Raw genomic sequence first — 17,549 nt, forward strand, 5'->3', positions numbered from 1 at the left:
AAACATTACTATGGAGTTGACACCTGGTACTTTATCCTCCACTTTTCTATGTATCTTAAATATTTCAGTTATTTAAAGATGAAAAAGCCTAATAATCAAAGAAAAACACTACTGCAGTAATGTAACTTAAATTTCACTTCAGTTTATTTTCCTTCTTTTTGTATGAATGTATGTGTGTGAGTAATGTATGCGTGTGTGTTGCATGTACACATGTTTCATATATGTATGTATGTAAGCACATAGGCCAGAGGAGGACAGTGAGTGTCCTGCTCTATCATTTTGCCTCATTCTTTTGAGGCAAGAGTCTCTCACTGAACCTGAATCAAGACTGGTGACCATCAAGTCCCAGTAACCTTCCTGTCTTTGACGCATGGTGCTATGGTTACAAATGTACTCAAAGGCCAGGTCCAGGATGTTTTTATGTTGGTACTGGGATCAGAACTTACATCCTCATGATTAGGTCTCTTTACCTCTAAGCTATCTCTCCAGCTCCAACTTTCAGTTTTTAGTTTTTTTTTTTTTAACCACATATGAATTAAACAGCTGGTGAATTACTTTTCAGACACTGCAAACTATAAAAGTAATAACGGTTCAGAATTATAATTCAGATACCAAAACCTAAAGTGAAAATTAAAATTGCTTAATAACTTTCGACATATCTATGACTTTCCTATAGTTAAAATAGAAAATATTTTGTATTTTTCCACAAAATAGTTGTAGATGTAAACATGCATATACAACCTTGTATACACAAATGGAATAAACATATACTTACCTACACACACTATATACATGTATTTATGTTTATACCATGTATGTTTATATATATATATATATATATATATATATATATATATATATATATATTATACTTTTAAACCAGCTCATACAAACCTAGCCTACTTATAATGGCAATCATATGGCATATAATTTTATGAGTATATCATAATTCATTAACCCTTCCCTATAAATGGAGGTTTAAGTTGGTTCTATATAGATACAGTGATAAGTGAATATCTCTATATTTTTCATATCTCTGGGGAAAATATCTTAAATGTTTAATTACTGAATTAATCCACATAGTTCTTTTTAATTCTAGTAATAATATATAATTTGCCAGATTTTGAAGGTATATTTTATCTTGTTGAGTTGCTTGAATGTAAAGAGGAGAAAAAAAAGTGCTAGATTTTTATGTCCCTACCCGGAGACCTCAAAATAAATGTTAAAAGTATGCATAAACATTCATGCATGCAATAACAATTAATAAAAAAAGAGGCCATGAATTTGACAGATAATAAGGAGGGGAATATGGGAGGGCTTGGAGGGATTAAAGGGAATGAAGAAATGCTATAATTACAGTTTCAATTTTTTTAAAGTTAAACATAAAAAGTTAAACAGTGCGTGATGGTGCCTGCCTGTAGTCCCAGCATAAGAGAGGCAGAGGTAGAAGGTTTATAGCCAGATTCAAGATCAGTGTCAGCTACAAAGCAAGCTCCAAGCCAGCTATGTATAGCTGTACAGCAAAACTCTCTCTCTCCCCATATATATATGTGTGTGTGTGTGTGTGTGTGTGTGTGTATGCAAATTAGCTGAATACCCATTACTTGAAATTCTTGGACTAGAAGTCCTTCAGATTTTGCAAGTGTCTTGCTTACCTGAGTATTTGAATAAGCTCTTACACACTGAACACAAAAACTCAAAAGATTTCAGATTTTAGTTCATTTTCAGTTTTTGATATTTGATATAGGAATGTTAAGCCTGGTTGTTTTTTTGAATACCTACTCTGAGTCAGGTGTTTTAATTACTAACCTTAGCAGTAGCTGTATTTCAGTGCTGCCTAGATGATGACCCTGTGTGTAAATGTGCTGGAGTAAATTGGACAATGAGGGATATATAGTGGTATTGTAATGAGAGCTCTGGTTAGGTATGTTTCATTCCAGAGCCCATGTGGTGTTCCTTACTCGAGAATGTTTCCCAGGGTGGACCTGACAGGGAGCATACACCTCTCAGAAAGACGAAATCCAAATTTAAAATGCTCAACATCTTTAACCATCAGGGAACTGCAAATTAAAATTACTTTAAGATTTCATCTTACCCCAGACAGAATGGCTAAGATAAAATACAAAATGAGGATAAAATACTGGTGGGGATTCAAGAAAAGGGGAATACTTATTCCCTGCTGATGACAGTGCAAACTGGAGCAGGCACCTTGGAAATCACTGTCAAGTTTCCTCAAAAAAGCTAGAAATAGATCTATCACATGACCAGCCATATCACTCTTGGGCATACAACCAAAGGACTCATCATACTATAGAAATAACTGCTTCTCCATGTTCTTTGCTACTTTATTCACAATAGCAATGAATGAAAACAGCCTAGATGTCCTCCAATCAATGGGTAAATAATGAAAATATTATACATTTACATAACGGAATATTATTCAACCATTAAGAAAAATTAAATGATAAAATTCCAGGTTAAGTGGATGAAAACAACCATTCTGAGTAGGGTAACCCAGACCCAGAAGGAGAAATATCATGTTTTCTCTTACTTGTGAATGGTAGTGTTGCATCTTCAAATAAATATGTGTGTTTCATTTGGAATACCCATAGAGACAAGGATGTTAGCACAGCCCTGAGGAATAAGGCTTACAAGTGAAATGAGATAGAATGCAATGTTTGATATGACAGGACAGGGTAGAGAAGGAAATATAGGGAGGGATAAAAATGCTAAAGAGCTTTCAAAAGGACAAATGAAAACCCACCTACTACTGTAGAATCTTCCACATCTATATAGATGTATAAAAATGACAAAATAGAATTACCCTAGAAGGAGCAACAGTGCCCATCATAGACACCACAGACTAACAAGTAACACACAGGTGCCAGGAAGGGGTGGCTTCTTTTGAAATTGATGGCCAGTGAGGTCTCATAGACCCCCTGCACCACCGTTAATTAAAGGCTATTGGCAGTGCTGTTATTGCTATTGGCAAGTTATCCTCCAGAACTTGAAGGTAAGACTCTCCAGTTTAACACACCACATATTTGAGTCAGAACATGGAGATATCGAGGTTTTGCAGACCTAGAAACCTCATCCTTACTGTCTAGCTTTCATAGTACTGAAAGGTGCTAGGCAAACTACTGGAGAAATAAAGTTATTCTTCAGTCTTTTCCAGTTGTGTACCCTGTGAGTTACAATAATAACTGGCCTAATAAGAAATGTCCATGAATGCAATAGTGTCCTGAACAACATGAAAGTAACCAAGCATTTTCTGCTTGAATTTAAAGGTTATTCCACAAGATGAAACCCAGAGAAGGCACAATTATCAAGATCAAGAACTTGTGGATAGATATGTCACAGGGCCTAGTAAACAATCTACTACTATGACTCCACTAAACAGATAGTTTTAAACTGACTCATAATGATTTCTATAACCACACAACAGTGCATTTCTCAACTTCCATCAAAGAAACTTCTTCTTTGCAGTAGCTTTTTATTAACTGAAAGACCCACAACTGACCAAAGTATGGATTTTAAGAGAGTGTGGAATACATAGCCCTAGATAAGATATACATTACACCTCCTGCTCCTAAGGGCTAAGGGGTCATTCCAAAGAAGGAGCAGAAAGAATGTTAGTGCCAGAGGTAGTGGAAGACTACAAGGAAATAGAGTTTTCCAGACAACAGAGCAACTGCACATATACGAACCTAACAGTAGGTACAGAATATGAAAGGCCTGAGCAAATTCAAGCAGACAAAATTCCAACACAGGAAGAGGAGGCAGTAGCAAAGCGATACCCATAACCAAGAAGCTACTGACAGTTGATAGCTGTTGGGGGAGGTAGAGTCAGTTTTCCCTAAGAATGTACCCCTTAATAAGTCTACTGCACTCCAGAGGAGGGATGTATATGAAATATATGGGCAGCACAAATTTAAATTGATCGATATAAAAATTAAATTAACTTTAAAAAAAGAATGCAAAACTGGGTGGGCAATAAAGTGAGGTGGAAAAGTAGATCTTATAGGATTTGGGTAAAAGCATAAATAGAATCAAAACACATTGTAAAAATTCTCAAAGGATCAATAAAGAGATGTATTAATCTATGGGTATAGTGTTGTGTCATTACAAGTAATTTTATTGCTATGTTCCATTAGCAGTGGAATTAGAATTTTTCTCTAGGGCCTATGACTATCTGACCTCAAGTTCTTAGTCACATTAGCAGTGTCATATGGATTCCATGTCATAGAATGGACCTGATCAAAATATATTGTATGAAAAAAAATCTAAGAGAGAAAGAAAGAAAGACTTTCTATAAAAGCTTGCCTTATATTAAGTAATCTGAAGTTATTTTAAACTCTTTTGACATAGATAAAATGAATGGGATCAAAGAAATAGTGGAATGAGAAAATGACAGCAGAACTCATGAGAAGGCCCCATTGGTATATTATGTACTGATAGGAGTGCAAGCCTCAGATTCCACCTGGACCTCGAGATTGAACAAAGAGAACTGACTCCCGTAAGTCATTGTCTGACAATTATTTAGTCCAAATTCTTTTTTGAATAACTTAAAGTAAGAAAGTAAAAGTGATGTTCAATATGTCCTTTATAATTGTGTAACTGTCTACAAATGTGTGGTTGCACATGTATGTGTGACTGTGTGTGTGTGTATGTATGTGCACATGTACGTATGTATTTGGAGTCACAAACACATTTACAAAAGGAGTAAATAAATATCAAATAAGGAACTGGTATCATATCATAATTGGAATCTACAGAGGAAACAAACAAAATCAGAAAAAATAAGTAAGTTTACTATGACACAAATTTTAAATATTTATGTACAATTGTATTCAATTCTTTAAAATATATTGTTTATAACAATGATTAAAACTGTAAAGTTGTGTTTTCAATTTTTCCATCTATAATATATGTGTATGCACACATATATAACACCAAAGGAAATAATATAATCCAGAAATATATTGTTTTTCTATACCCTAAGAGTTAATTAATGCTGGGTGGCAGTGGCACATGCCTTTAATCCCAGCACTTGGGAGGCAGAGCCAGGCGAATCTCTGTGAATTTGAGGCCAGCCTGGTTTACAGCACGAGATCCAGGACAGGCACCAAAACTACACAGAGAAACCCTGTCTCAAAAAACCAACAACAACAACAAAAAAGGAATTGTTAGTATAAATTTGGAGTAGATTCTGATAGATTTTAATATATATTAACCTCTAATTAATCACTAAAGAATTTTTTTAAATATAGTAAAAGCTATCAAGTTAATTAAGTACCACAATAAAATATACTTAATGTAAGCTAGAACAGTAAGGAACTGTTTAACAAAAAGAAATGTGCTACATATAGGAAGGAAAAATAAAATACCAAATGAACAAGAACTATGTCAATAATAACAACAAATTTGAATGTGTTGACAAATTTCATATAATGACAAGGATTATCAGAGCAGAGTAAAAACAGCATATAAATATAGGAGGTCTCCAGAAAACACACTTAGATTCTAAAGTATAAACATATAGAAAAGAAAAGGAAAAATAAATAAGATCCATCATGAAACAATGACCACAAGAAACCTAGTGTATATGAACTAATAAATAAAGTAGAATCTTGGCAAAAAATAGTATTATAGATATAAAGAAATGTCTCATACTAACAAGATGTTCAATTACTCATAAGAACATAAAAAAATACATACATGCAAATGATTGGTAGATGCAGAATTTCATGAAGCAAAACCATGATAAAACTGAAGTGAGGATTAGAGAGACCCACACTAGTAGTTGGAGACTTGACTATTTCCACGTCAATAGTACCTAAAAAACTAGACTAGAACCAAAAAAGGAAATAGAAGCCTTACTATTTGTTAAATATGTTAGCTGGCTTCTGTAAAATATTCTCAGCAACACAAAGCACATGTTCCTCTCACATGTGTATAGACTAGCTGAATAAAACATAGCCTAGGTCATTAAACAGGCCCCATGAGATTTAGAATGTAAAAGCAGCAAAATTAAGCCAAATCTGTTTTCTGGATGCAAAGGAATGAGGCTAGAAATCAAAATAAATAAGATATTTGAGTAATTCATAAATACATAGTAATTAAATATTTCTCAAGTATTTAGTGAACCAATCAAAACTATATTATAGGGTATTTTATACAGGTACTTTATTTGTTTGTTCCTAAGAAGAAAGGTTTATTTGGGCTCACAGATTCTGAGAGTTCAGCTTGTGTTCAGCTTGCTCCATTGCTTTGGATCTCATATGATGTGGCAAAGTTGTTCACCTCGTGGCATGTGGGTGTCTCTGCCTCTATCACTAATTAAAGCATACTTGCACCAAGCACACACATATGCAAGCCAATTACTGTCTGTGATTGTACTCTTGCCTTGCTTCTTTGTCCCATGAAACTTTTAATAATAAATATCTAGAGACATTTCTGAGGACCTGAGTGGGTTGGGGCCATGTGGATGCTCAGCTCAGAGATGTTCAATTGTCTTGGAACTCTTACATCTACTTTTGCTAACACAGGTCTTATTGATAATTCTTCCCTGATGTTCATCTATATAGGCCTTATAACTATCTTATCATCCAAGATTTTCATAGTTTTCTTGGGTTTGTTTTTAAATTGCCCTCCTACTTTCTGTGCCTGTATTCATGAAGTTTTAAAAGCTCCTGGTTTTGTCCTGTAAATACTGGAGTGGGTCATGGCAGGAAATATCTATTATTGATGAAGTCTTTAAAAGGCAGAAAGTAGGCTGATAAGTCTGCCCAACTCAAAACCCTTTCTCTAAATCCCAGTTGTATATGAACAGAGAGGAGAAGAGGAAATGGACTTTCAAAGGCCAGAAAGAAATATGAAAAGGAGGGGGAGGAGGTTGGAGTTCATGAAAAGTACCCAGTAAGAAGTATTTCATTCCAGGACAGAAGGACCCTTTGCACAAGAGATGCTGTGTGTTCCTTCTTTTCTCCTAGTTTTCCAGACAGAAGTGTATTAGTCTGTTCTTCCACTGTGTCACATATGGAAGCTAACTGTCAGTCATATCTGTACCTGACAAAGACTAACACAGATCCATCGTGCTCCATCCAGAGAGACCCTGAAATCCTAGACTCCAAATTTGCCGTGTAGATAAGATTTTTGTTCAGTTTTGTTTTGTTTTGTTCTTTTGGTTGTTTGTTGTTGTTGTTTTATCTGTCTGTTTGTTGTTGTTGTTGTTATCTGGTCACAGCAGTTATACATTTTCCATAGAGAAAGGGGAGTGGATACTTGGTAGCAATAAAGATTGACTGTGATTGTCATTAAAGTTATCCATTATCATGATGTTTAAGATATGAACTCAGGAGAAAACTGGATAGTTGCATATAAAGGAATTTGCAATAATACCTGTGGTGATATTTTGTTTGTGCTCTAACAAATAAAGCTCGCCTGGAGATCAGAGTGCGAAGCTAGCCACTAGTTAACCATAGAGGCCAGACAGTGGTGGCATCCATCTTTAATCTCAGCACTTGGGATCTCATGCCTTTAATCCCAGCACTAGGGAGGTAGAGACAGGAAGTGATAAGGTGGGCAGAGATAGGAACTTGGCTCCTTTCAGGCTGAGGAGTTGGCAAAATAAGAGGTGACTGTGGCTTGCTCCTTTGTCTCTCTGATCTTTCATCATTTACCCTGATATCTGGCTCTGGGTTTTTATTATTAAGATCAATTAAGATTCATGCTCTAAAATCCAACATGTGCTAAGAAGGCAAGTCTTTAAATTAACCACATAGTCGCTCTACTCTGTTCACACATTAGGATTGCATTTCTTCCACTCCATAAAATTAGGAATGGCCTATGTGTTTTTTCTTTGAATGAGAAAAGATGGAAGAATGTGATAGATAACACACATATCCAGGCAGAGGGTGGAACAGCCAGTGCCAAACTCCCTGCATCCATTAAGCTTGACTCCTGAAAGACTCTGTTAAAAACATTCACATCCCCTGCATGCAGCACACATATAGACTTGTGAGGCTATTAACTAATTCTTTTAAACCATTAAGATTAGGGAACTCCTTCTTGATTGTCTTTGGTTATAGAGCATAAAGTAAGCTCTACTATCTCATAAAAACAGTTACCTCAATGATTTTCAAAAGAGTGAAACTTGTAAGAGGTGTGAATGTACTTCTATTTAGCATGTAGTAATTGATATTAATTTTTTTCATTCACTGTGGCTATTAATGTAATTATGATATGTAGCTGGAAGGTTTCTCTGGTCCCTCCTGGTCCCCACAGTCCCATGCTCCTCTAGTCCTGCCTAGCCCCACAGTCAATCAGCTGCTTATAAAATAATCATTCAGAGGCTTAATATTAATTATCAGTTGTATGACCTAAAGCAGGCCTCTTGCTAGCTTGCTCTTATAGTTTAACTCAATCCGTAACTATTAATCTATATATCACCACATGTTCTATAGCTTTACCTGCATCCCATTACATGTTACTCCTAGGATGGCAGTCTGGTTTCTCCCCTACTCTGCCTTTCTCTTCCTGTCTCTCTCCTTGGATTTCCTACCTGCCTCTAAGCTGCCTTGCCATAGGCCAAAGCAGCTTATTTATTAACCAATGGGAACAACACATATTCACAGCATACAGAAAAACATTCCCCAGCACTTCCCCTTTTCTATCTAATCAAAAAAGGTTTTAGCTTTAATATAGTAAAATTATGTATAACAAATAGTTATCAAGCAAGAATTACAGTAAAAATATCTAGTCTATTTGCATTTGGTAAAATTAAAGAAAATATTTTATCTATCATATATTTGTGAGTTTAAGGCTTTCTATCTAGTTTATCTTTTATTATAATCAAGGAAAAATATAATTATAACCATTTAGTCTTTAACTATATCAAAGACCCCAGAAGGATATAATATTACCTAAGTAAACAGGAAGTACATTGTAGCATCTTCCTAAAATCTAGAATGACAGAGACAGCTGGCTGCCTGGACAGTCACCCAAAGTTTTTCTGTAATGTTGGGGCATCCATCTTTACCCTATAGACCTAGACTTTTTTAGTTGCTTCTCCCTGTGTCCCACAGAATGTCTGACAGTCTCCTCTGTGAAGCAGAAACCTCAAGGACCATCTCACCTTGTTTTGGCAAAATTTAGTGGTCATTTTTCATGGGTCCTGCATGTCTAGTTGATACATTTTGCTAAGCAGTCTAGGCAAGAATAGTTTCTTGCCTAAATGGCTAACTTTTGCCATAAGGAAAGCAAACTCCCTATGGAGTGTCTTTGGTGCCCATCATCTTCTTTGAGGTAAATTGGTGCTGCCAGGAGCAAATGAGTCTCATTGTCCAGAAAGTCTAAGATTTAAAACATTTTAAATACCATATTCTGTAGGTCTTTGAAGTATTTGAAGATTACCTACCTAATTGAAATATATCTATGTATATCTAAAAACTTAATTAACATGACTATAAGTTTGATTATCCTAGATGACTATTAATCTGTATTTCTTAATTATATATTACAATTTTAAATGAGCTACATAAACATAATACCTTAAACAAGAGTAGAAATATGCATACAGTATAACAAAATTAACTTTAAACTTGTATTAAATTAAAATCTATACCAATGTAAAACATTTTAAACAAGTTGTTCTTTAAAAGTAGATTCAATAATCTACCCTTTTATCCTATCATATCTATAATATCCCATTTTCTTCTTTAGAAAGAGATTGCATTTATAATCAACCCCCTTAAAATAAAAATAAACATTTATAAATAATATTTTGGGAATTTGGGCATAGCTTTTCTTATTACTTCCTCCAGCAATGACATCCACTCAAAGAAGAGTCCTTGACATATTTGTCAAACTAGTCTCCAGTTAATATCCCCTCTGCTTCTTCTAGTTGTAAGTAGTTAAATTATTTTCTGTGATGCCTATAAGAATGATCCAGGGACTGAATATTTCTGTTTATATTTTTTTGCTCAATATAAGATCCTTGCAATTTTGCTAGGCTAGATTTGTGTTTTCCTTGGTGGCAAAGGGAAGATCCAAAAAGGGGTTTCTCTGTTGCATGCCAAATCAACTAGGCTTCTAATAGGAAGTCCAGGCACTAAGAGAGCATCCTTGTTATCTTACATGACATGTAGGCACCGTTCTTTTCATACTTCTACTAACAATTTGTAAGACAAGGGCCTCAGCACAACTCAGATCTGCCTGAGATTTCTGTGTCGACCAGGCTGGCACTGAATTTGCATCAATCTCTTGTCTCATCCTTTGGGTGCAGAACTGGCATGAGCTATCTTGCCATGCCCTCCACCATAGTTAAAATTCTATCTTTATAATGTAAAAGACCCAATGTAAGGACAACGTTGTGTAAATAGGTGTATTCTATTGTGTAAAAACAATGACAAGTAAAAGAAAGTCTGTATATATCTAGTGATGATTCAGATTTTTTCCTGAATATTTAAATCTGTAGCTGTTTTATTCTAGAGATGCAGAAATCTTGTGCATGTGAGGGCCAAGTGTGTGATGGTTTTGTGGTTTTTATTTGTTTGGACCACCACACTCTTTTTTAAATTTTTCTTTTCACATCAGTATTTCTGTCACATCAGATCTTCCTATTACCATTTTTCTTCTTCATGAACATATTGTTTAAAATCCAGGAGCCTTCACAATAATAAACTTTTTTTATTTATCTAAAAAGTCTTTATGCTAATTCCTCACATAGTTCTTTTGTTGTGCTGTCTCTGGCTTTTCTTTCTGAGATTTTGATTGCACATGAATTAGAGCATTTAACATTATTCTACAGCATTTCCTCACTTTGTTATTCTGTGAGAATTTTTCTTTATTTGATCCTGAAGTACAACTGTATGGTATTCATAAATCTGTATATATTCATGCATATGTTCATGACATGGACATAGATTTTGGAAGAATTCTAAATATTAAAAAAATCTAAGAAAACTTTTCTCGCATATACATAATCATAACTATGGAAAACTCAAAAATGATGGTTGAAAGTAACAAATATGCATGCGAATATTTGTAGTAATGCTATCTTTAATTTTCAAATGTAAACAAGCCAAATAACTATCATTGTTTACCTGAAATGTCTATATAATTAAATTTCTTCACTTATAAAAGGGGAAAAGTATTCATATGTTGTGGATGAGTCTCAGACAAATGATAAGTGCTAAAGTCAAACACACAGAGCTCTGTATAATCTGTGCCTCCATCTACATGAATGACTGAGCTGATGTAAACATACTAAAGACAAGACTCATGTCTAGTTGTTTATGCTTAGAGTTAGGAATAAATGGAGACTTCATACAAATGAGAGATCTTTAGAGGACAATGAAAATACTCTAAACATGTTTTGAGTTGAGGATCATACAAGTCTGTAAATTGTCTAAGGAGTTATACATTAAATATGAGTTAATTTTATGGCACATATTTTAAAAAAGCAGAGATAAGTTAGGGTAGAGTGAAAAGAGTGAGAAAGATACACATACACACAGAGGGAGAGAGAGAGAGAATAAATATTAATCTTCATGAAAGTTGATGCAGAATGCTGGTACTGGCTCAGGACTCCAGCTGAGTGAGGTAATGCAGCTGTGTTGGGCTGTAGAGAGGTTCCTAATTTGGGCTCTGAGTCACTTCCCTCTGTGCACACATAGGAGTTTCATAGCCTTCCTGCCAGTGCACAGCATGTCCTTACCTGTTGGATAGCACTGGCTGGCAGTTGCTGACTCATCCTCTGTTCTCCAATAGACTAATCAGCATGGATGATTCGCAATTATGCTGCATCCGGCTCTCAAATAGGTTCTTCAAAGCTGTGATAGCTTTAATGTTATTCATAGCAAGAGGCCAGTATTTATAACAGTCATCACTCCTAATAACCAGAGATTTGTCAATGTCACCTGGACATCAAGGACAGATTGAAGCCACCAGCAAAGATTCTTAGACAGAGCCAGCCTACAGAAACAGAAGCTATGCTCAAGAGTTTAAATGTATATGTCTAATAACTCATTATCCCTCCTCAATTTTGATCATGGGACCCTGCCCAGGTCATCCTAGCTTATCAGAGCAAAAGACAATATTTGTAAACTATAACTATATATTAGGCCTACTACATAGATAAAAAAATCACTATTTGGTAATCTCTATAACTAAAAGTATCTACCAGGGAGAAAAAGAAAGGCAAGAAGGAATTTCCACCATTATATTTATCCAGAAGAAAGGGTGATTTAAGTCAAGCAATTAAAGAATGGTAAAGAAAGGTCTTTTTCCTACATAAGAAAAATAGTCTCAAGAGATAATGAGGACTTCAGACACTTCTATGATGCCTGTTATCATCCATAAATTACGAACACATCATGTTCTATAGCATTTCTATAGCATTTCTATAGCATGTTCTATAGCATTTCCAGTTTCCAATAGACTAACCACTTAGTGATATTCAATACTATTTTTATTGTATAAGTAAATAAAATATTGAACAATATAAAGGTGCTTTTAGGCACATATGCATCACTGAAAGAATGTTTCTTGATCACATGCACCCTTACAGTGAAATACTTCTGCAAAGGGAGGAGTCAGATACTTATGGCCAAGAACAGGAGAAAGATCCATTGCTTCTTTCTGTTGCTGTGTATGGTTAAGAATAGAATGATCAGAAACCACATGAGCACTGCAGATATGCAGGTACATGAAGGCTCTCTTCTAAGGGTCTCACGGGGTATCTTATAGTGTGCAATACTGTAAGGGGTAAGTTGGTGGAGAGACTCTAAGTAAGAAAGAGCTCAGAGCCAAGTGAAATGTGATATTCTTGCCTGAAGGTGTAGTTGCGTTTTTGTTTTTTTTTTTTTTTTTTTTTTTTTATAATGCAGGTATTTCTAGAACAAAACTACAGCATACAACATTGTAAGGGTTGCAAATGATTCTCAGGAGCCAGTCTCACTCGTTCTTCCAAAGCACTCTAAATGGTCTGAAGGGAAGGTACACTTATCTACAAAGCCAGAAGGTGGTTTCAAATCTGATTATGGGTACAGTGAAACTCTTTCTATTTTGTGCTTGAATGGGAGGCTGCTGTGGAGCATCCTGGGCCACTTTAATCGACTTGGATATGCTTGTTTGCTTTTCATCTTGTTTGTTTCTCTTGATGTACCTGGGGTCGGTGAAAAAAGACAAACTCACAAAAGTGTCATAAATTGTGCTCTGTCCATGTTTAGCACAGAATGATGAAAAACCTCTGAGCATCAGAGCAAGAGAGAGATCGAATTCTCAGAGACCAGTTCTACCTGTTACAGAACAGGAAATGGCCATGCAAGCAGACTAGGCAAAAGCTAGTGTTAACTTCAGAGGTTAACCAAAATGGTAACTTCAGCCTAATGTAGTGTTCTAATCTGAAGGGTATGCTCTCCAAAGACAAACAAGATGGGATTTCATGTTGTCTCTGTATTATCATCCTGTTTCACTTTTATGATTTGCTAGCCTGATTGACATAACTGCATCATATTGCCTTTTAAGAAAGAGTGTAAGTAGAATGTCTGAGCAAAGCAAACGTTCACAAAGTATGGCTCTGGCTAACCTAATTTGCATTCATTAAACATTCACATTCAGTGAAGCAAAATTAATCTTGAACAATATTTACAGAAGTGCTCTCATAAATAACATTGGAAATATAGTCACCTTTGAACAAAATTAGAGCTTGCAACACCATTTTTATGAACTTCACATTTTTAATTGAAGTCAACCTGAAAGAACTGCGGTTTGTCACAGTTTTGTGCTAAACACTCAGAGCCTCTCCTGCCCTAAAGACAGAAAATCTGTTAATGGAGAGATGGCCAGGGTAGAAAAGATGCAATTCAATATGTCACAGGCAAAAATGGTTAAATAATTCCTTCATCTTATAGGTCTCAAGTTCAAAAGGCTATGACTTAAAATAAATGTTTGCCCAGTCAAGTGACTGTGCCCTTGAAGCTTTGTAAGAAACACTAAGCAGAACCAGGCTCTGGGCTTGGATTTACCCTTAAAGCACAGAAGCCGCAGAGCCTCTACAGTGTGGGATGTCTGTCATTGGCTGCATGGTTGCTACCAAACCCCCAAATGGAATCTTATTTTATCCACAACAGAAAATACAATTGTCTGGATTCACTTCTTTGTTGTCAGCTGAAAATATCTTATGCTTGGGCTGCCATGAAAATCCCATTTGATATCTTGTAAACACCTTTCTGGATGCATGGTGTTGATAGAGAAAAGCGGAAAGATAATAAACTAAAGGGAAGGAAGTGGAGAGCACTCACTTTCCAAGAAAGTAGAGAATGTAACCTGGTACTTTTATGTCATTATATGAATAATGACTTGTGGATTGATCTTATGATCCTATTGACTGATTAGGAATAAAGCATGTCTTGCCGCACTGAAACCAAGTTTTGTAAAGACTAGTTTGAGGCCATCAGCTATATTAATTTGCAGAAAAACAATGTCTAGGGGAAAGTCACATGGTATTTTTAATAGGACCAGGTCTATATAACTCTTGATTAATTGCATTAAGTCACAAGTTGAAGTTGGTCCTGTAACTAAAACCATTAACACTTACTTGGGAGGCATTTGCAATGAGTTGAGCCCTCTTTTAAAAGCCTAAACAGGACCCCAAGAAAGACACAGGGATCACCCAATGACAGAGAAATGGAATGAGATCTACATGAACAGCCTGGACATGAGTGGGGGTAATGAAAGGCGAGGGTTGAGGGAAAGAGAGCTTGGGGGAGCGGGAGATCCCAGCTGGATCAACAACAGAGAGGGAGAACAAGGAATAGGAGACCATGGTAAATAAAGACCACATGAGAATAGGAAGAAGCAAAGTGCTAGAGAGGCCCACAGAAATCCACAAAGATACCCACACAACAGACTGCTGGCAGTGGTCGAGAGACAGCCCGAACTGACCTACTCTGGTGATGGGATGGCCAAACACCCTAATTGTTGTGCTAGAAACCTCATCCAACTACTGAGGGATCTGGATGCAGAGATCCATGACTAGGCCCCGGGTGGATCTCTGGGAGTCCAATTAGCGAGAATGAGGAGGGTTTATATGAGCGAGAATTGTTGAGACCAAGGTTGGATAAAGCACAGGGACAAATAGCCAAATGAATGGAAACACATGAACTATGAACCAATGGCTGAGGGGTCCCCACTGGATCAGGCCCTCTGAATGGATGAGACAGTTGATTGGCTTGATCTGTTTGGGAGGCATCCAGGCAGTGGGACCAGATCTTGTGCTCATTGCATGAGTTGGCTGTTTGAAACCTGGGGCCTATGCAGGATTGTTTGGCTCGGCCTGGGAGGAGGGGACTAGACCTACCTGGACTGAGTCTACCAGGTTGACCTCAGTCTGTGGGGAAGGCTTTGCCCTGGAGGAGATGGGAATGGGGGGGGGGGGGGTTGGGGGGAAGGTGAGGGGGACGGGAGGGGGGAGAACAAGGGAATCCGTGGCTGATATGTAGAACTGAATTGTATTGCAAAATAAATTAATAAAAAAAAAAGACAAAAAAAAAAAGCCTATGACATCAGTATAATGTTTAAACTAGTCTACTTGTGAAAAATAAATAGCATTTTGAGGTCTGTACTTAGTTGAATAATGTCCCTTCAAAAGTCATACCCATCTAGAATGTAAAAATCACCTATGAGGAAAAAGTTTAACTACAGGTACAATGGAGGCCAGTCATACATGATTGGAGTAGGCATTAAGTTCAGTTGCAGATGTCCTTAGAAGAAAAGAAAGATGTGCAAGTGGAAACATGTAAAAAAGAATTAGGGGTTGCAGTGGCATGTCTGTAAGCAAAGAAATGCTGGAGATCCTGGCAAGTATTCGAAGACACTAGGAGGGTCTAGAAAAGAAGCCTCATTAGCACTTGCATAGAGATGACGGCCCTGCTGATGTCTTCATTTCAGAATTCTAGGCTCCAGACTATGAAAGAATAACATTCTGTAGTTTTTGACTACTAAACTTTTAGTACTTTGCTACTGTAGCCATAGGAATGTAATTGTGACACGTGTTTGAACATCTATTCATATACTAGTAGAACTTGGTTTACCTCTGAAGTTCACAAACCTAACCATCACCCTTCATTATTGTATAAGCCATGATATTGGCAGTGGACTGGCACTGGCATTGGGGAAATATGGGTGGAGAAATTTCAGTTCTAGAAATGAGCCTCTTGCTATGCCTCAGAAATAATGAAGATTAATAAACTGAGTTCAGATTGTCTTTAAACAACTGTCAGTTTTACTTCAGCATCTTTCAGTTTAAAGTTAGTCCCTTCATCTGTGAAACAGTGTATTAGGACTCACTACAGTGTACTCTTTGAGGATTTATTGAATTGATGCATCAATAATGTATATGGGATAAGATGGCAGATATTAAGGGTTTACTAACATTGATAGATTGTCCTTATTGCTGTTAAATATGGCTATCATCTTCATCATCATTGCTATTTGGGTTTTTTTCTTTCTACCTCCCCTTTTCTTTTGTTTTATGTTTTGGTGTTGAGGACTGAACTCAGGGTCACATACATGCCTAGCAAACACTGCCACTGGGTTCCCTCTTTGTTTATATATTTATTTGTGGTTTTGTTTTGTTTTAAATTTGAGACAGTGTCGTAAGCAGGTTTCTTTAGAGGAACAGAACAAAGTGTGGGGGATGAAAGGGTATTAGATTACCTTAGGCACAGTAGTGCAGGAAGTCCAAAAATGGCTGTGTGCATACTGGAGAGAAAGAGAGGCCAGAAGGTACTCAGTACAAGAAGCTAAATGCCTAAGAACCTGATACTCAAAGCTCAGAGTTCCCTGGAGGGTTGCTGGTGCTGTGTCCACATTCAAAGGCCAAACCCATGTTCTGATGTCAGTGGAAGATCTTGTCATTAGAGATGGATGCTGACATGAGTGATCAGGACATGAAGGTGAGCACATGCATGCTGTGTTTCTCTCAATATATGTTTTTTCTTCATCCCTCATTACATCTGGGCAGCTCAGGCAAAGATACCACTCATCCCGAGATCAGAATTTTCCTCTCAGTTAATTGTGAATGGAACTATCCTCACAGACATTCTCAAAGTTGTGTCCACTATCAGAGCATCATAAACGTTTCCACCATGAACCTTGTCTCCAAAACACTTTATACCACCCCAGCTACAAAGGTTTAAAAATAGGAACAAATATCAAACATTACTGATGATTAATCTTTATTATATGTATAATTTTATCTCATATTAAAAACAAGGAAATTTGCTTACTAATGAGATAATTATGCTTGTTTATTTTTCATAAATAATCAAATCTTGGCTGGATATTTTGGGATGGAGAGTATCATCAGTGTTTTCCAGAGTTGATCAATATTTTATCTTTATGATCATTACCCTGGGAATGATACTTTGAGTAAATACATGGTACAGAATAACACTTAAACAAAATGCAGTTTCGAAGTTGTTAGAAATTCCTCCTAATCTTAAGCCATAATTCATTTAATGATTTTTTCTTTTGTAAAACTC

This window comes from Peromyscus californicus, unplaced genomic scaffold (assembly GCF_007827085.1).
Source record: "Peromyscus californicus insignis strain IS unplaced genomic scaffold, ASM782708v3 Scaffold_17__1_contigs__length_78620276, whole genome shotgun sequence".
In the NCBI taxonomy this organism is placed as follows: Eukaryota; Metazoa; Chordata; class Mammalia; order Rodentia; family Cricetidae; genus Peromyscus; species Peromyscus californicus.